The sequence below is a fragment of the Vanessa cardui genome, chromosome 19 (genome assembly GCF_905220365.1).
Source record: "Vanessa cardui chromosome 19, ilVanCard2.1, whole genome shotgun sequence".
Lineage (NCBI taxonomy): Eukaryota > Metazoa > Arthropoda > Insecta > Lepidoptera > Nymphalidae > Vanessa > Vanessa cardui.
In genome coordinates this window covers 10,053,034-10,075,292 of record NC_061141.1, presented here as the reverse complement: position 1 = coordinate 10,075,292, position 22,259 = coordinate 10,053,034, and the positions used below count along the sequence as shown (strand labels likewise).

At 32.2% G+C, this 22,259-nt stretch overlaps 1 protein-coding gene across 14 annotated transcripts in view; it reads right to left on the bottom strand.

Annotated features, from left to right (window-relative positions):
* LOC124537946 (brain tumor protein) overlaps positions 1 to 22,259 on the bottom strand; it is a 469,342-nt gene that overhangs the window by 91,538 nt on the left and 355,545 nt on the right. The window contains exon 1 of one of the 14 annotated variants that reach the window (XM_047114934.1): positions 5,473 to 5,491. The exons of the other annotated variants lie outside the window; for them this stretch is intronic. The gene's annotated coding sequence lies outside the window, so the exon portion shown is untranslated. Of the gene's footprint in view, positions 1 to 5,472; positions 5,492 to 22,259 lie in introns of those variants that run through there. 14 annotated transcript variants of the gene reach the window in all.

Genomic DNA, 22,259 nt, shown 5'->3' with positions numbered 1-22,259 from the left:
CGTTCCGTTGCGACTTTTAATGAAATTTGGCAAGGGCCTATAGGCGACCTTTACGCGCTGTTTTTTTTTTTTATTAAAAAATGTATGATAAAACCAATTGGTTATGCTAAGTTTCTAAGCTGAGCTCTTGAAATTGCTATCGCGGTGTCTAAAGCATTAAATATAATGAGTCTTGTGCCTGTAGTCATAATGTATCACGCTATGATACTGCAATAAAATACATTCACAATAATCTGTTGTAGAATTAATGATAAGCAATGACTATTATCATTATTTTCCAATACATAAACTAAAAGCACATGTTAAAAGATTATTAATAAATAAGCCGTTTTGTAAAAGATAGATGATAATCATACTTGATTGGAATTCGTTGATTTCCATACATAGGTAATATATGATTCTTTATTATTATAAACATATACTTATGATTGATGATTAATTTTTAAGAAATCGAAAATGGCCTTATTTTTTTTTTTTAGGTACGAAAAGTATAACCCTTCCAAACATGGAATTCTAAGGCCACGAATCAAAGAAAGAAAAAAAAGCCATCGAATTGATAACCGCCTTCTTTTTTATGTCGGTTAATAACAGTAATGAACAATTTATTCAGCAATACATTTTGATAGTAGTTTTTATTTCAATTGTAAAATATCAATATTTGAGTAAAGATAGAATCAAATAAATATCTAGATCCTATGGGATTTTTGAATTTTATAAACGTCTCGAAAACATTTATTTAAAATGTGTTTTAGAGACACGGCGGCTAGTCTCAAGGGAGACCAGACAACACTCAGGACACATTATAGACCAGTCTGTGGTCAAATTCACTTTTTAATCCCTTACTCCTGTAATCCGTAACCTGGGTTTGAACTCGAAATCATCAGTTAGAGTTAACTTAGCCTAACCCCTGGACCATCACTACTCAATTTTCTTAACATTGCAGGATGATCTACTAAGCCATATATGCTTCATAAATGGAAATTGGTTCGTACAATCATTACCTTTTATGGTCTATGATTGTTTTAAATGTTCTTAATGATTTTAACTTACTACATGTAGCACATAAGCTTATTGTTTTTCTATATTACATAAAACGTAACTTGATAATCAATCACTGATTTCATATGGAAATTAATTATTTTCTGGCAATGAAGTTTGAGTAATTCTATTAAGGTTTATTGATTCTACGTTCTAAGTGGACTGCATAGCGGTCTTATCATTCTAAATTAGTGATAACAGTGTTAATATAGCGGATAATTTTCGTCTCAAGTTCAATGAACGTTACACACACTACGATAAATATTGCGTAACTATTTCATTTGTGTGAAAAAATTTGTTTGACTTAATTATTGTATCGTGGCAGTTAATTATACTAACAAACACTATTATCAAAAATGTATTTAATACTATATATTAAACAAATTTTATAGATATATCATCATCATTATATAGTATAAAACAAAAGCGGAAACAGCGGAAGGCGCCGCTGTCTTTCCCTATGTATGCTTAGATCTTAAAAAGTACGCAACGGATTTTGATGGGGTATTTTTTAATTGATAGAGTGATTTGAGAGGGAGGTTTTTGCACATAATGCATGTAGAATATAGTAAAGAAATAAGAAAATTTCTATAGTATATTTAGTATTAGCATTGCTCCCGTGCGAAGCACAGGTGAGTCAGTAGTTTGTTTATTAATCGGATTCAAAGTCACAAGCGATAGTAGCGACATCTAGTTTTAAAGCCGTGAACTACGTCATCAAGATTTAATTCTTTTATGACCATCGGGCCAATACCTGCCCTGGACTTATAGGCTTAAATTAAAAATGTAGCAATCAAAATTGCCGATGAAGTAACCCGGAATATTAGAAAAGCCTTGAAGTCCGTACTCGGACTGACCCCACAACCCACATTCACAATTTTCAATTGTATATTTAACAATGACGTTGTAAACTTGTAAAGTATTATGTTCAAGTAAGTAACTAAATAAAAAGTAAAAATAATTACTTTTGACTGATTTTAGAATATTATTGTAAAAACTAATGTGTGTATATAAATCTACTTCGTCTGTGTTTACCCTTATCTTAGACATTTACGGTAACATAAATCCGCGTATTTTTTTGGGCGTAGGAATAAAATGATGCTGTTAGAAAGGTCAATAGCGTGCAATAATCATATTTTAGAAAAAAAACATCTCGGACCTTCCGTTGCTCAAATTGATTTTTTTCTACATTTGTATCTATACTAATGTTATAAATGGCGTAAGTCTATCTGTCAATCTATTGCTCTTCCAATGAATTCTATATAATTACACCTAAATAAAGATTAAATTGGACATAGATAGGAACGGTACATTTTGAACACCTGATAAACAATGCAAAAACGCGAGCGAAACCACTTTCTATTTCCAAAAGTTCCAATTATTATATTTTTAGTTAAAAAGGTTTTCCTTTTATAAATATATTACGTAGATTTGTAAATGAGTCAAATACACAAGCCTTATTACATAATCAAAGCGCCACCAATGAAAAGATTATAAGGCTAATACGACTTGATGGTTAGTGATCACTAGTACTCTCAGTTATTAGCACCACTTGACATTTCTTACGTCATCAAAGCGCCACAAACATTTGGAACCGAAATGTTATGTCCCTTGTGCCTGAAGATACAGTGGCTCCCTCACAAGATTCAAGTAAACTCTAAACAGTGTAGTTTATTCAACAAATAAATCCTAAGGAATAATGATTAATCACTAGTTCCAAATTTATTTATTTTACCTAAGTTACTTGTATTACATAATACAGTTGGTTTATTTATTATCTCTGTCACTAAATTATTACGTTACGCTTCGAACACCGAAAAATATTTAAGGACGATCGTTCATTACCGCTTCCCTGAGCTAAAATAAACAAGAAACTCGGTATTTTTTTCATCAAAATTTGACTTAAACCATCTGTTCGTCCGGAATTGGGCAAATATTTGAACTCTCGCGGCTGCAGAGTAATTTATTTATTACGAACTAGCGTCAAGACGTCTTGTACATTTTTCATTTTGGACCGCCGAACTAATTACATTTACATAAATTAACTAAGCTTATGGTACACGTATATATGAGATTTTGGTTTTATTATTATCAGCTCTTTCTAGACCTAACGACATTTACAAAATATAATTAGTGAGCTGTTAGTACCGGCGCCCTAGTCTCATCTGAAAAATGTACACGATATTATTTTATGCTAATATGGGAAGATTTTTCGATTACAAATGCTAAGTAAACATTGATATATCGCACTGGTGAAAGAAATATCGAGAGGAAACCTGATGTGTCTAATTATTATGAAATTCTACCACATGGAACACAAGGTCCATTTCTTTCTCGAATACCAAACCTTCTCAAAAGGTGAAGAGACCCTGAGCCCAGCAGTGGGATATTGACTGTAACCGTATCAGTTCTTATAATAACCAAGTTCAAAATCTCTTTTAATTCGTCTTCTAATTATGTAACGAAAATCGTTTCGGGTTTTAATGTGTACATAAATATAATTATATATATACGAGACACAGGCAATTTAAAATCTTATTAGTATGAGACGTTTGATAAATAATTCTATATAAACAACAATACCAAAACTATACTTTGAAGTTAATGGAACTACGGATAGTTTAAAATTCATTATGAACCCATTTTATGTAATTCTATAAACTCCGAGAGAAAATCTCTTGATACGATGAAAGGCTGGAGGAAAACTTTGTGGCATGCCTAGATACCTAATTTAGTTTAATAAACAACTTTGAGAAGCTTCAACGAGACACAATGTGAAGTGCCTTGTTAATTATACGCACGATTTAACTGAACACAGAAAACACGAGTGCAATCATGGTTGATGCTCTAATACAGTTTTTAGTAATCAAATCAAATTAAAATAAACTTTATTCAAGTGGGCTTCTAAAAGCACTTTTGAATCGTCAATTAACAATTAAGTGAAGCTACCACCGGTTCGGAAAGTAGATTCTACCGAGAAGAATCTTGATTCAGATAAAAATTCATAGAATTCGGTTTAGAGATTTTTTGAGTAATAGTCATTTAACAAATTATATTAAGCGAAGTTACCGCCGAAGCGAAATTTCGATTCTAGCGGAACCGGCAAGAAACTCAGTGGTTACTATTTTCACCGTTTAAAAATACAAAGTCATGTTAGTTATATACAATTATGTATGTTTGTAATATATCCTGCCTGGAAGTCAGCTTGAAAGCAGGGTAGCGAAATAGATGCAAATACAAACTTCTATACCATTACGTACGTCATTTTTTAACTCATGTATTGCTCGTTGACGGTGCTGGGATTCCACTGGATGTGGATGGTAACCGGCATCTCAGGAGATGCTTACTTTCAGCTGTATATGGTTTGAGATTATTTAGATTGGAATTTGGAACATTGAAAGTCCACTTAGATGGAGTATATTGTTATAATAAGCGGATTACTACAAACATATAAAGCGGTATTTATACCTTTAAATTATAGTACCTTGGTCTACTACATAAGTGAAATATATTATATAAATATAAATATTCAGAGTTGATAAAATTATGCTGTGATCACAAATTTCCTTAAAACAAGTTAAAAATAAGACTAGGTTACAAAGGCAAAATATTAAGCTTTCTGTGTACAAACGAAATTAGTGCCGCATACTATCAACAGATGGCGTTGAGGGATACTTGATACCTTAGCGGTATTCATTAATTATTAATTTCGATAAACTTCCTCGAATATTAGTTTGCTTTGCTTTATAATTAAAACCCTACTTAAATATTGTAATCATTCATAAATTTAATACCAGGAAGATTTTCATAGATCTTGAATTTTGAAGAAGCGGTTATGTTGTTTAATTAGTTCTTGTAAATCTTGTAACCTTTCATTATTTATATGTATACTCATAGACAGACCAAAGATACGAACGCGTCGGAAATATAGTGGTCAGTAAGTACACACACTAGTAAACTAGTATGACGCAACTCTCACGCACACTAAGATCTAGACACGCGGTAGCGTGTCAGCCAAGTTCAAGTAACAGAATAAATATTACTTGTCTCATTTAATTCTTTTATAATGCGACACTATCTGAAATCTATATTAATATTATAAATGTGACCCTGTCTGTCTGTCGCTCTTTCACGACCAAACCGCTTAACTGAATGATGAAATTTGGTGTGAAGCAAATTCGAACTCCAAGAAAAACAGCAACTACCTTTTTTGCCTAAGACATGACAACCAACACACTAAAACACGAGTGAAGCCACGGGCCACTAACAGTATAAATACAAGCTAATAAGACATAAATTACAAAATAGTTGTCATATGTATCATTAAAATGTTTGAAGAAAATTAATTTACCAAAAAACAAAAAACACAAGTAATTTCAGGTGGTATAACATGTATGGACGAATAGACATAACGCTTAATAATTTATGTCTTACCAAACGTCGTAAGTAAACAGAAGTTCACTCGCTGTGCCGATTTCGACGCTTACCTGAAATTATAGAAATAAACATTCATTATACGATAATACGTTCCACGTAACGATATACAAAACAATAAATATATACCGTGTGTTATTTTAACATAAATCTACTGGTGCTAGGCTGTGGAGGCTCTGGGCGCCGCCCACACAACGTACCGTCAAATAACTCAGTTTCTAACAATGCTTATACATTTACCAATAAATAAAAATAATCCTTACTAATATTATAAAGGCGAAAGCTTGTATGTATGTGTGTTAAACTGTAATGCAAAATTCCTGAATGGATTTTAATGTAACTTTACAATAATACAGAGTATTTATCAGGATAAATTTATTCTATAAATAATAATTACTAACTAATCCCTAAAACGAGCGAAGCTGAGACTGAAAACTAGTAATAAATAGTACTTCCCCTATAGTTAAAGACTATGAATATAAAAGGAAGTCAATATTTGTTGACTTTCATGCATGATGTTATTCGTTAATACATAATCAGATGTATGATTAACAAAAATAGTTAGTATATTAAGTTTCTTGCTAGTTCTTGTCGCCTGACTCTACTCTACCGGTGTCAATTTTACATTCGTGGAAGAAATGGTACCTCTCTTTTTGAGGAGAATGTTATGAGCATATTCCAACCACGCTGCTCCAGTGTGGGTTGGGGGATTCTCAAGTGGCAGAATTTCGTTGAAATTAGACACATGCAGATTTCCTCACGATGTTTTCCTTCACCGCCGAGCACGAGATGAATTATAAACACAAATTGAGCACAAGAATATTCAGTGGTTCTCGCCTGGGTTTGAACCCGCAACCATCGGTTTAGATGCAAGCGTTTTAACCACTGGGCCATCTCGGCTCTTAAATTCTTACAAGAACCTATTCGCAATATAACATTTTGATTTCAATACAAAAGCTATTATTAACAGAAACTAATTGATGTACAGTACGTAGTTGGTCCCAAAGTTCTGTCACTGGCACATTATTTTCCAATTTCGAAAACGATTTAAAAAAAGTTTAATTGCATTCCATTTTTGAATTTTTGTCAATTATTAAAAAACAAAAAGTTATCATTTGCCGCGATTTTTCACGATGGAGTGGACCGTGAAAGAAAACCGAATAGCAGTTTTAGCGTTGCACCGCTGTGGGCACTCGCCGAATACAATTTTCAAGTTGCTCAAAAATTTAAAAATATCGCTTAGGTTTGTGTATCGTACTATAAATAGGTACAACGAAGTTTCAAGTGTTGAGGATAAGAAAAGAACTGGCCGGCCACGCTCCGCAAGGACACCAGCAGTGATCAAAGCAATCAAGGTACGCATACGAAGGAATCCTGTCCGAAAACAGAAGCTGATGGCATTGCAGATGGGGGTCAGTAGAAAAACTATCAAAAAGGTGTTAAACGAAGACCTTAAGTTGCGAGCTTACAAAAAAAAAGAGTGGACACCTACTTAATGCTCGTCTAAAAGCAATAAGACTCAAAAGATCCCGGGTGTTGTTGAAACGGTACGCGAAAAATCGACATCGTGATATACTCTTTACGGACGAAAAAAATTTCGATATAGAAGAAAAGTACAATAAACAGAATGATAGAGTGTATGCTGGGAGCTCTGAAGAAGCAGCAAAAAGAGTTCCGCGGGTGCAACATGGGCATCATCTATCTTCAGTGATAGTCTGGTTAGGAGTCTCCTACTACGGACCAACTAAGGTTCATTTTTGCGAAAAAGGGGTCAAAACCAGTGCAAAAGTGTACCAAGAGACGGTTTTGGATCAGCGTGTCAAAAACCTGCCCAACACGTTATTTTCAGGACATCACTTTGTGTTTCAGCAAGATTCTGCACCTGCACATAAAGCCAAGACCACTCAAGGCTGGTTCGAGCGTCAAAACATCGACTTCATAAGACATGAAGATTGGCCTTCCTCCAGTCCGGACCTTAATCCTCTGGACTATAAAATTTGGCAAGTCTTAGAGAGGAAGGTGTGTGCTAAGCCCCATAAAAATTTGGACAGCCTAAAGTCAGCTATAATAAAAGCAGTCGCTGAAATAGACATGAATATGGTGCGTGCTGCGATAGACGACTGGCCGCGGCGACTAACGGCCTGTATTAAAAATAAGGGCGGTCATTTTGAATAATTTTAAGTTAATATAATTCCTTATTAAATGTTCTTTCATATAATATATAATTTATAAAAAACGGATTGGTACTTTTCTTTTTATCACTATTTTCATATATGACAGAACTTTGGGACCGACTACGTATTTCTCGTTTCTAAGAAATTGTTAATATTTCTATTTTACTCCGAATTAAGTGGTGTTTGGAGTGGCATTGACAATAGATCCGATCCAATTCGATCCTTACCCCCTTGAGGATAAGGATCGGATCAGCTTACACATGGCAATATTCTATACTAAATTAATAATACGTATATATTGAAGCACATGAAAATAAAATATATAATACAGTGCGAATTTAATACAGCATAGAAATATTCAAAACGTGAATGTACATATTTTTATATCTATAAGATAAGTATGTTTAGTTTTAAATTTATATACACAAGAGAGAGAGAGACAGAGTCTAGATGGGCCAGTGGTTAAAACGCATTCATCTTAACCTATGATTGCGGGTTCAAGCCCAGGCAAGCACCGCTGATTCATGTGCTTAAATTGTCTTTATAATTCATCTCGTGCTCAGCGGTGAAGGAAAACATCGTGAGGAAACCAACATGTGACAAATTTCATAGAAATTCTGCCACATGTGTATTCCAACAAACCGCATTGGAACAGCGTGGTGGAATATGTTCCAAACAGCGTGGAGGAGAACCTCAAAGGGAGACGAAGCCTTCAGCCCAGCAGTGGGAATTTACAGGCTGTTGTTGTTGTTGTATACACAAGAGCGAAATGGGTTTTACTGTAGGTATCCTATAGTATATGTGGTAGTATCTACATATGGTAATATATACATATCTACTAAAAATATGAATGATACTCCTATTAATTGCTTGAAACATGAAAAATTTATTTATTTATTTATACGTGGAGTAAGAACTCCACTCAAATGAGATATTTTTATACAATGCATATACAAACAGGAGGTTATCGTCACGATGTATTTTCTATTAATTCTTCAACGCGCGAGTTATTAAGTATTAAAAAAAAATAAGCACACGTAAATTCAGAGAAATTTACTAAATTAGAATTAGCCATCTCTATATATGTAGATGTACACGTATCAAAATACTGAGTCATATCGAGTTTTCGAAGCAATTTGTTTGTAATAAATAATAATTACGTATAAATTGATTTGTAGTCATTACCCGGGCAGACAATTTGATTTTGCTTCGTAAGAGGATATTTCATGAACGGTCTTATGAATTTAGACAGTTTGCGATCCTTTATCCCAAATCTCATGAGGATAGGTCGAGAAAAATTGACCTACATCAATCAAATCAAATCTAAATGTATTTTATTCAAGCAGCTCTTACAGAATTGAATCATCATTTTATAAATATTTAATTTATTATATATTTTACCGCCGGATCGTAATGTAGAATCTATAAATAGAACCGGTAAGAAAATACGCTTTTTGATCAAACATTTTAAATTTAGCTATCCGTATGAAATTTTCGTATCAACAACAACAGCAGCCTGTAAATTTCCCACTGCTGAGCTAAGGCCTCTTCTCCCTTTGCGGAGAAGAGTTGGAACATATTCCACCACTTTGTTCCAAAGCGGGTTCGAATGCTAAATTATATCTCGTTTTTCAAATTTTGTTATATCGTTCAAATATTTTAAATATGCAAAGATTATGTTCTACAATACATTGCATATATATGAAGGCTGGTTCGGCTCCGCATTTTATTAACTCAGATAAGATTTGAAAGCTTGGTTTAAAGCCAATAAATTGAATCAGTTCTACATCTTAGGGAAACTAGCTTCATGTCGTAATTCTATACAGAGGCTCACACTTCATATTCTGAAAGAGAAGTTGATACTCTAACATCTTAGCAATAAGGACTTGAATGCAATGCAGTTCGATGTGGTTGCTATACCGCTGCATAGCGTAAGGTCTAATAAGATTTCTGATGTAATGCTTCCAGCTTTTAACATAAAATGATGAAAGGTTTTAAGAGGATCAGCAGATGCATTTCAAGTTTATGAACTAACGGTGCATTTTTAAGAAAACTTGAGATTTCTTACGTTGGGTATCGTTTTTGAAGATCTTTAATGATACAATTTCAATAGCCAAGTAATTGATTTGATAATAGAATGTTCCGACGTAAATTCTTGCTTAAGTATCTTTGAAATCTCAAGCGTAAATAGAATTATTTTATCGGTTACAAAGACAATTTTATCATACAAAATTGAGACGGTATAAAGGTCAAAGACCTCATTGATATTTTTAATAACCTTGATGATATTCCACCTTTATTTTGTACGATACCATCACGTAAATAATATAGCTACTAATACTAGCATTTTGTTCCATTCGACAAATGTAAAAATAATATGATTTTTAAGAAAACAATGTTTGTTATAACCCACACGACTGAGAGTCCAAAAATACGCCAAACGAGTAATAAAAAAGGCGAACATCGCAGCGCAAAAAATTAAAACCATAATCTGCTTTAACAGCCCACCGCTTGTTTTTATTATATCAAAACAGCGCATACGATATTTGCACTAATGGCCGTGTTTCAAGAGCGATAATTGCTTGAATAATTATCAAGTGCTGCAGAGATCAACTCCACGTGGTAGCGGCTGCTCCAGAAATACACGACGTAAACACAACATGTTGGAAACTGAACGAACACTTGGTTGAATCCATTAATAGATAAATAAACGCCGCTTCTCTGGCTTGTTTTTGAAGACCTTTTTGTCGCTAAGGCAACGTTCAGAATGGTAGAAAAATTAAGAAAAAAAATTACTTAAATGTGAAATTTGACGTCAAACAATTCAAAATGGGATAATGTTTCCGGTTATTTTAAGATATGTTAGTAATAATTATGAATCTGTTTTAATAATAATAATAACTGCATACAAGCTGATTGTAATAACAGTCCTTGTTTTTATTTACATAATTGAAGTTTAATGCGTCTGAAACCATTATAAATGTCAAATGTAAATGTCAATTTTAATATGATTGATATAAAAGATTTCGACATTAAATTAAGCCAAGGATTAATATATCAATTAGGAGCTTATTTAATCTGTTAGAGCTCGTAGGTTAAGTTAAAAAACATAAATACTATATACATAGTATTACGTAGCCAGTATCAAGTAGTCTAATAAGCTGAAATTATTCACAAACTTTGGTACTGGGAACAAAACATTAATTCGAAATAGTAATCAATACAGTCCGTTTAAAAATATTCAAAAACAGAAACTCTTCATTGTATAATGTTAAACATCGAGCGTCAATAAAGATCGGAAAGATGTTCAAAATGCAGTCTAGTACAGCGATTGAATACAATTTTATTTAACATTAAAATAAAATAGGAAACTTAGAAGATGATTATTTTTGCTGAAAATAATAATTATTAGTATTAATAATGCAAATTTGGAAGCTAATCTTAATTATTTTCAGCGGTATCCGTTCTTTTCTTCTATATAACATTTGAAATTCTATGTATGTAGAAAATTGACCGTCTTTCCTTTTGGTATGGAGTTAAAAGTAATAGATTCACATCAAGTTATCTGTCACTAATGCGCTAGAATTCGTTAATTGAAGTTTGGAATATTATCGAAAAAAAAAATTAAAAACTATATATAATAATAAAAAAACATGAGTCAGTTAAAGGAACAGAAATTGATAAAAATGAAAAAAACACTGAATTGAAAAAATATACTCAGTTCAGTCCATGATCTTAATAATATTAGCAGAAAGCCATTCGCCGAACTATTTAAGCCGACTGTATATTTGTCTTTTCTAAAAACGAACGCAAGTCATAATGAAGAGGCAAGAACCGACCGCACCAAATATATCCACAAATTATCCAGACAGATGTAAAGATAGGCGATACACAAAATAAACGAATTTCAAGTGTTGGAGGTGATTTGGGTCCGACCTATTTCAATGTCAGATACGTCTAAACGTAAATTACGACTAATAAGATTTGCTTCTGTTATATTTATAGGATGTTTTAATTATGATATGCATTATTTTTTAATATTTCACTACATAGTATAAAACAAAGTCGCTTTCTGTCCCTATATCTCTATGTATGTTTAAATCTTTAAAACTACGCAACGGATTTTGATGCGGTTTATTTAATAGATAGAGTAATTCGAGATAAATAGTAATTTTTCTATACAATACATGGTCAATATAATAATGAAACACTGATAATTATAGAAGTTGATAATATAATGTCGTATATAAACATCATCATTCGGTTCGCTAGTATTGTAATAAAGTTATCATTATTATCTCAGTTTTATATAAAGAAATCAATAGTTCCATTTGTATTCAATTTGTAAATATAATACAATGTATCATAACAATTTTTTTCTAATAATTTATTTATCAAATAAAAAATAAAAATAAATAATTTTATGAATAAAAATCAAGATTGTTATATTGATTACGATATGATTACGCTGAATCAATAGTATTGAAGATACATTTTCTTTATTTACTGGAGCAGAATTTGCAACAAAGTAAGGTTCCACTGAACCTACGGGCTAACAAGACAACCCACGATCATATAAAACTTAAGGTTGAGCCTCGAAGGCATTGCTCCGTAAAAAAACAAAGTCCATACAACCTTTGTTGTGGTGGTCAGTGCCTTGCGCGAAACAAAAATAAGACAAAACGAAACGGGACGGAACAGGTCTCGCTCTTTCAAACCAGTTCAACGAGTTCCCGACAAAAGTTTAATTACAAACGAGACTTTATTAACAATGTTATAAAGTTCAATATCGTTTAAAATCATCCTCGACTTTTTATACGATGCAGCTATGATTTAAGGCATTTCGATTTCCTTAGGAATTTCGGATCACATGTGATTGTCAATTTTGGGAGACGGTTTTCTTGGAAACAAGTTTGATGTTTTTTGTTCGCCGTCTGCGATATGTTTTAAAGGGGTCATTAAAGAATCAAGGCTACCTGCTATTAGTTATTTCTTAGACTGAGCTGAATTAAATGTTATAAGTGATTCGTATTTGAACTTTAACATCCTTCTATATTGAATAGATACAAAGCTGAGTAGCAATCATATATAATACTAGCGACCCGCCCCGGCTTCGCTTCGCACTTTATATGTATCGTTATATTAGTACCAAATCACATAAAATCATTATAAATTGTAGCCTACGTGTTATCCCGATGTACATCCTATATTACTGTAAAATTTCATCCAAATCCGTCCAGCATTTATTTCGTGAAAAAGTAGCAAACACACATACATACATCCTTAAAAACTTTCGAATTTATAATATTAGTAGGATTAGTAGTATATAAAACTATGGAACAAAATTAAAAATAACTTCATACACTTAGTAATTTGACGTCGTTTTCTGAAACATGGCCCACAAATAGCCCACAAATTATTTCAGTCTGCAAACCCCATAAATCGGTTTTTAATGTATTCTTTTGTTAATAATTATTAATAATCGAATGAAAATAGACTTATTAGGTTTTATTAATTCATGAGTTACAATTAATCGTTTTCTATTATACTAAGTCGGGTCAATCGTTTAAAGATCCAGGATCAATTCTAAATAGTTCAGTCAACCTAAATCAACCCTTTCCTGACCATCCCTATCTTATCTCTCTATCGATATAGCTTCAGGTCAAACTTCAAATCAAGAAGGTATATCAATTCGAAATTAAATTCATTATTGTATGTATACTAACTAAAATAAAATCGCTATGAATTTTTGAACCTATAATGTTATTTTAGCGATCATTTTCTTTAACTTTTGTACAAAGATTATTACCAATCCGATTGGTAAAACTTACTCAAACTCAAAAATATTGTTCCTAAATTATTCAATTGTATTTAAAATTACAATACAATACAATTGCTTCTAAGAAATGAAACTAATTTTATGATGAATTCAATTTTGTGAGCCACCAAAACTTTTCTCAAGATTAATATACAAATACCTTTGTACATGTTTATTTAAGTATTATAAATATATTATATGTTTTATCATAATAAACATACACGTTAAACACATTAAATACATAAAGTGTTACCATTAAAACATCACAAATTTCAAAAGTTAAACTTTTCGTACCGTAAACTGTTTTATCCATGACAAAACAAGTAACTTGGATATATTAATAATTGTGAACTTCGCCCCCGTGTAAATATATTAAGGGATAAAAGTTAAAATCGAGTATTACCTGTTTGCATGTAAATAACAAAGTTTAAGGGTTAAAATTGTAAAATGGTAAACAGAATATTAACTTCGGATGTAAATTACTTTATCTGAACTTAACGACATAACATTGACTAAACAAATTTATTTCTGAAACCATGTTACACCAAAGACATTCTGTAAATACTCCGTATCAGAATATTAAAACGTTGATACGCTATTTTGATGCGTATGGCCTATAAATTAATGTAACTATTTTATTTGATTGTCATCGTCGCATATTACCTTCTGATATTTAACGATGTTCTGAGATGTTTCCAGTTTGTAAGCACAGACACTCACTCAAAAACCTTTCGAATCCTTTCTAGGGTATTGTATCCACATGACTACGATTCAATGTTTCGTCCTTGCATACTAAACTACTATTTTGAAGATGCAAAATGATTTATAATTGAATACGAAAAGATAAATATTAAAAGTATAAATATTTTTTTTAAATTGATAATAAATTATATTTTTTTTTATTATTTTTTATTTTTAAAGATATAAATAAAATAAAATTTATTTATTATAGACCTTCCATAGTAAACCAACCTTCGTTTTTAGGTAAATATTGAGTCATGTTTACGTAAAAACTTTAAACCTAAAGAAACAAAAACATTAATTTAAATATTTGCCTGCACACATGGGAACTCGGTACCTAAATACGTATGTGTGTGTACTGTAATAAAAGTATATAATCATTTATAAAGCGAAAATGACTAAACGTTTCTTGCCGGTTCTTCTTAATAGAATATACATTCCGGAACGCTGGTAACTTTATGTTTAATACGATTTTTTTTAATTCAAGAGTACTTGTAAATGCTTTGAAAAAAGTATATTTTATATTTGACTGTAATCCTTTTCTAATAACATTAATTACTGGATTTCACAATTTTAATTAAACGAAGGCAGTTAAGTCCTTTCGGAATATTACTGCAGTTTAAAATATACTTCGCCTATAACAAAGAAAATGTTAAATTTAAGGCAAATTTATTAAAAGTCGATTGGCTATAAATATTTATAAACCATAAAATCATTTGAGAATCATATGAAAGCTTTCATATATGAAAGCTTTTGATAACTTATATCATGTTTGAAAATATTCCAAGCGCTATTTATTAAATTTAATATCACATGCGAAGTATAATAACACGTTGAGGCGTCTCTAAAACAAAATCCTCTAACAGAGGTGAAATTAAGCATCCATTCTGTCAGACCTACCTATAAATAACGTGTCCTGGCATCCAAGGACAGAAAAATAATCAGAAAACATATGGTATGAAAAAGAAATGCGACGCGAACAACTAATATAACAAGACCCACTTTGAGAAGGCCAACCTTTATGTTATCTTTCGAAACAAGAAACTTCGACGGTTCAAGTTAGACTGGTCTCGAAAACCAGTTTCGGTTGATCTGCAGCGAACACTTATTGCCTTATTTTGTGGGGTCTTTGTTCGATGGTGGTACAGTCACCCCAAGAAAAGGTCTTGTGGTCACTGACCATGAACGAGAATAGCTCGTAGGTACCTGCGCGGGCGCAGGCTGTTGCTGACGTCACAGATCATCGGATTCCATGTTCCATGGTTTAAATATCGAACAATAATCATATGAAATAGGTAACATTTATTTATATGTATACTTAAATATATACACTAGTATATTTATGTATAACAGGTTATAGATACAGATACATGTAGTTATCCGAATATATACTTGTTTATACAGTTAGGTATTTAATTATGACATTGACATATGTCGTTTTGTCATGTTAACTCAAAAGCCAGGTGCCAGGGCGCTTTTTAAACTGGTAAGACTGGGTTTGAGGGTAAGACGATCCAGATCATCATGTCTCAAGCCCAGTTTTCTGGTTAAGGAAGACTTATAGAGTGCCTTAGTCATTTGTGTGACCAAACTCTTTAAATAAAGAAAAAAAAAAACTCAAAAGTAGAATGATAGCCACACCCATAACGTTGGTATCCTTATATCGCCATATAACATTTAAAAAGTAACAAACCATTAAGGATGCTTCACACGAATTGATGACGCATTAAGTCGCGACGTATTATAAACACGGAAATGAATACGTTCCAATTTATATAGCAACATCATGCATTGTCTTTGGCGTCGAATGGCATATAACTTTATATATATAATTATATATCTGTCATAGTCAGTTTATATACAAATCAAGAACATGAAATTCACGCTTGTCTTGTCAATTGTTTTGATTTAAAGTGTATGAACATACTTATATAATAATGTTATGTGCTAAGCATCCTAAAGAATGCCTATGATAATCAAGGGTAGAAGTGTAATGAGGGAAGGGGGTTTGGGGTTAAATGATCAATCAATTAAAATAAACTTTATTCAAATAAGTGAAGCTACCACCGGTTCGGAAAGAAGATTCTACCGAGAAGATCCGGATAAAGAAACTATCTCCGCTAACAGACGCTTCCTATTGTAAAAACTTAAATCACCTGTATTGCTATAGAGGGTTTATGAGTTACAACATAATAGACAAAATGAAGACATTAACGATGACCATTTGTTGTTTGAGAATCGATATTACGAAGGTACCATCGGACAAGACAACCCACGGATGTGACACCTGTGGCGTAAGCGACCTTGACCTCAGTATAACAAGAACAAACGAAACCAAAATACATTTTATATATTAAACTAGCTGTGCCCACGACTTAATATACGTTTGAATTATACCAAGAAGTTGTTGTAGCCTAAGTTATTCCTTACTATATCAGCTTTCAGTCATTGAAAGTCCCATCAAAATCGGTCCAGCCGTTCAAGAGATTAGCCGGAACGAAAAGACAGATAGAAAAAAATATTATTTTGGTATATGTACAGTACATCTACATTTAGTAAAAAGCAGGCAAACAGACAATCCAATTTTATACAACTAACAACTTTGCGATAAATAATTTAAAACAATATATTCATGGTATATATAGTTCATCTTAAATGAGTATCTTAAACTTGACACTTCTAGCCATCGCAACAAGCTAGTAATGTACAGCTTTTTTCTATCTAAACATTGTATCATGATCTAATTTCAAATATATTGTCATTAAAAACAATTAATTTAAAAGAGTACCAATGTTGCAAAGTCACTTATAAATATTATCTGGTTTCCTGCAAAAGAGAGACGGACAATCTTTCAACGCATAAGCATTGTTGTTAAAAAGAGACGCATTATAACATAAATTCCTTGATACATCCTTACAAATGAAATACTCTCTCTTATATTCTATAACACGTTTCTCTCTGTGTGTGTGTGTGTAACGTATAAAGACATAACATCACATATACGTTATAAATAACATAACGATTTCTAGAACATAATTCTATGTTTAATTTAGCCTTCAATAAGCAATGTGTTATGTGTACTTATATTTGAAACACGAAAGCAATTCTGTTTGTCTGTTACCCTTTCTTTGTACGATGCTGAAACGATTTTGATGAAATTTTTATATGATGCCAGCTTGAACTCCAAGGAAAGTCATAGGATATGGTCTTATTTTTTTGTGTAACACGCACTAACGATGTAGTATGCGGATCTGTTAATATCAACAACGATTCGTCCCGACTTCGCACGGCAACACTGATACTAAATATACTGCAGAATTTGTTCATTTATGAAACCACATTGCAAAACATCTAAAAACATCAATATTTATTTTCAATACTGTTCATATTTTAAATAAAAAAACCTTTCTTTTGAAACACTCTATCTATTAAAAAAAACCACATCAAAATCCATTGCGTAATTTTGAAGATTTAAGCACACATAGGGACAGACAGCTGTAAGCGACATTGTTTTATACTATGTAATAATAAATAGAAAGTAATGTGGATATTGCTTCACAAAAATGAGGACAGAGGTATTACTTCAAAAAAAATCAATTTCCTGATGTAAAAATACAGAGTATATTGTGATATCGTCTTAATAACGTTCTTAATAAAAACGGGCACAGAGTAACTTGACATCAGAGGATTTATGGTTAAACGGAATTAACCTAAAGGTGTCGCTAAGTGATTTATACGGAGGAAACGAGAGTATATTTTTACTTTAAACTTCGGTTAAGGTTTAACAATACGAAGATCAAAGTGCTATTGAGAGGTTAAAGAGAATATTTAAATGATTAATTATCGTATTAAACGACAGTTTGAATACTTTATACACGTTAAACTCATCTTTACTCAAAAGTCATGGTTATATTCCAGTTAAACTACTATTTATATAGTTTCATTATTGTTATCCAGTGTTGCCTTATAAATTAAATTTAAAAAAAATTACAACAATTTCCTTTAACGCTTGTTGATTAAAATAACTCATTATACACACATATAATTAGCCTCATTATATAATCATTGCATTACATTACATTTTAATAGTTCGATTTGAATGTAATTTAACGATTGAACGAATTGAAATTACGAAAAAAAACTCGTGAGTTTCATTCACCGGTTCTTCTCAGGCCAGTATCTTCTGTTCTATAACGTATTAATATGTGTCATATATACAAAATCTTTGAATTTATCACAAATATTATTATTACTAAATAATATTCAAATATTCTTTGCTTGATTATTCTAAAATTGTTAATAAATATTAATAAGCAATAAGTTATTTATAAAAACGTACATTTGAAATGGGATTGTAGAATTAATATTCTGTTAATGTGTTCAAAAACAGCCGAAATGTGTATTTGCATGAGGACCGGATGAATGAATGAACGGATATGGCTATTTCGCATAATGAATTCGAAGAAGGAAATTTTGCGGTTTCCGTACAATGCTCTTTAAACCGTTTCAAAATCGCTTTGGGAACTTCAAAATAACAACTTACATGTATTAAATTATTTGTTATATATTTTAACAATTTGTTTATTAATACAAAAAATTCTAATAAAAGTAGCTTTTATTTATATATTTTTGTTGCTTTTTCCGACATGTTTAACAATTGTCGTACTTATTTACTTTCCTTTCCTCTTTGTCTATTAGTGAAAACCGCATCAAAATCCGTTCAGTAGTTTCGGGATTTATCGCGAAACTACTGAACGTGATTTAGTAGTTTCGGGATTTATCGCGAAACTACAGACAGACGGACGGGACTTTGTTTTATAATATGTAGTAATGATATATTATAATATAGTTTTACTTGAAGTATTTGCTTTAAAAGAATGCAATCGTAATCGTTTTAAACATGTTCTATACCTGATTGCGTTAACGAGATATATGTATGCGCTGACGCATGCTATATTGACCAAACTGGATATTATACCTGATAAATTTATACACGCCATTTTTATTATTATCTTTCTGTCTCACCTTTTCTTGGATAGTATTAGTCTACATTAAAGGTTTAATTCGCTTATATAAAATATATAATTGAAATATCGCTCATTGTTTAAATAAATCTCAGAAATTACAAATACTATAAAGTGATATGGGCAGGTAGGTTCTTTATTGGGTGTTGGAATACGCTAATAACGGCTTTTACAAAACTCCAGCCCTAAGTTGATAAAACGTGATTGGAAGTTTGTGTTTTACAAAATTTCGCGCGGGTATACGCAACGCTCCAAGTCAGGAATGACACTTTCCGAATATTGAATATAATTTAGAAAAAATGTTCACGAATATATACATCTTAAATTTCCTCATTAATCAATATGTACATTGGTGAAAACCGTATTAAAAGCCGTTCAGTTTTTGAGTTGATCGAGTGCAGACAAAGAGACGCGACGGGGGACTTTGTTTTAATACTGACTGATTCAATAAACATATTTTAGATTAAACTATACACAGAATTAAAGGAAAAACCTATAAATAACTCTGATCTGATGACTGTACCAAATTTCGTATGAAAAAAACTGGTTTTAACTCGATTGAACTGAATTTAATTATTCTTTTGTACTTACTCCTGTTAACAATAAACGTATGTGCATTTAAGCATGTTACATTTCAAATAATTTGTGAATGACTGATACATTATCGAAACACTTTATAATGGCATGTTTGTATGTATGTTACAATGACATAATAAATATTTCTCTTATCTCTAGACGAGGGAGAAATGCGCAGTCATTACCGAACAATTATAACAGGCGGTGCGTAAAGTTGAAAAATGTCAAAAAATATGTCAAATATTATATAAATTAACCGTTCCCACCCAATGACATCGCTGTTCGTAACAAAGACAAACGAACGTTCACTTGATTAATAACCTAGACGTTTGTACTCCTGACAGGTTAAAAATATAAAAAAAAATATACACGAAGCATCATCAGACCCGAATCAGGGGCTATTCATACTACAATGGCCACAAAACGATGTCAAACAGACTTTATTACAACGTTGTAGGGTCTAACTTGTTTCTTCATTTTCAAGCGATCAGACACGCTATTTAGTATTCTATCTCCACGGATTAAGGAATGAATTCGTGTGATTACGTTCAGGAATTCAACATGGCGTCAAAGGATGGAGCGTGAAAAAATCATGGATGTGTGTGGGCTGCGGTTCGTCCGAGAGGTTTAAAAACCATATTTTTGATGGAAAAATGAATGTGTCAAATTACAGAGAGACTTACTGTTCGGTTTCAGTGGAAACAAAAGGAAAACCGTGAAATGGCACTGCGAAAGATCTCTCTGAATTCAATTCAATAAAGTAAAAGATGCAATTATCGCTGTATAGTTGACACATTTGCTAACATACAATTACTGGTAATATTGGTTATATAATCGTTTCTCCTGACACGCATTGTCTGAGCCGAAAATAACGGGACAAAACTTCTCAGGATTTCATGGATTTTCCAGCCTTCAGGTTCATTGGGTGGTTGGGAGGGATATTCCCAGCAGGATTCTAGGACTTGCCACTATTTTATAAGTTTAAGGAAGGATTTCTGTGAAATTGGGACAATACTAGTGTTGCCTTCTCTGGCTGGCCAAATTTCGAACATAGGTTTATATTATAACTTAAGCAATTAGATGGGTAATTTTATCCGTAAAATGACTACATATTATATTTTTATAATTGCATTTTTTGTAATATTTGATAAAGACTTTGATTACGATTGCACACAATGATAATTATAAATATGAAACTTCATAATATAATATTGATTCGATAATGAATACGATGTGTTATGATAACGGAACGTGAGCTGTCGTCAGAACGTATTTCCATATAATTATATATGAGACAACGGTGACGCGGTCTGTGGGAAAAACATCTGATTTGAGGAAATTTATTTATTCGTTTCCCGGATATAATTCACTTGACTCAGTGGATTGGATTCATGAAAAACACCCGAAAAGTGTATGTTCGAATCCAGTTAAATTAAAAAAATGTAGTTAATTTTTGTACGTGTTCGACGGTAAAGAAATCTCTTGTTTCGGATGCAACTCTTACCAAATAGAGGAACAGTAAGTCATTCTCAGAAATTGTTGGGGTGTTAACATCAAAAAAGATGTTCAGAGTTTGTCCAGCCCTGAACCGATACTTACTTTTTAATGTAAGGCAATGTTACCTGACAGTTTCTGAGGTCTGAGATGTTACTGAGAGAGAGTAACACTTTACTTGGTAGGGCTTTGTGAAAGCCCATCTGGGTAGGTACCACCCATTCATCAGTTATTCTACCGCCTAATAACAGTACTCAGTATTGTTGTGTTCCGGTTTGAAGGATGAGTGAGCCACCGTGACCACAGGCACAAGGGACATGACATCTTAGTCCCCAAGGTTGGTGGCACTTTGACGATGTAAGGAATAGTTAATATTTCTTACAGCGTCATTGTCTATGGGTGATGACCACTTACCATCAGGTGGCCTATATGCTCGTCCGCCAAACTATACCATAAAAAAGAGTAACATAAGTCTATGGGACTCGAACTCAAAATCTCAATACGCTTAGACAAACTACTCACCACATCAATAAGGAATTTTGCAATAATTACTTGCAAAATAACAAATTAAAATTTAAACCAAAGATAAGTTCATATATTTTTCTTATCTAAACAAATCAGCAGTTTTTATAGAAGCAAACATATCATATGTCAGCGATCATGTGGAAACGGACACATGTAGCGATCGCCTGTTGTTGAAACGCGATTCCTGAACGAATCTTTAGCGATTGTAATTAATATAATGTAAATAGCTTGAACAAGAAGTTACGTCTCTGTAATGAAATATTAAGCAACTTCAAAAGCCACAAAAATTACACAACATTGTTAAATAGTGTTGATGATTAATTTATATTTTATCACCAATATGAATGTTTCCAATAATCATGGATGGACTAAGAAAAAGGTAGAACGTACATACATAAGACTTCTTCACTAATAGACGCACCAAAAAGTTTAAAT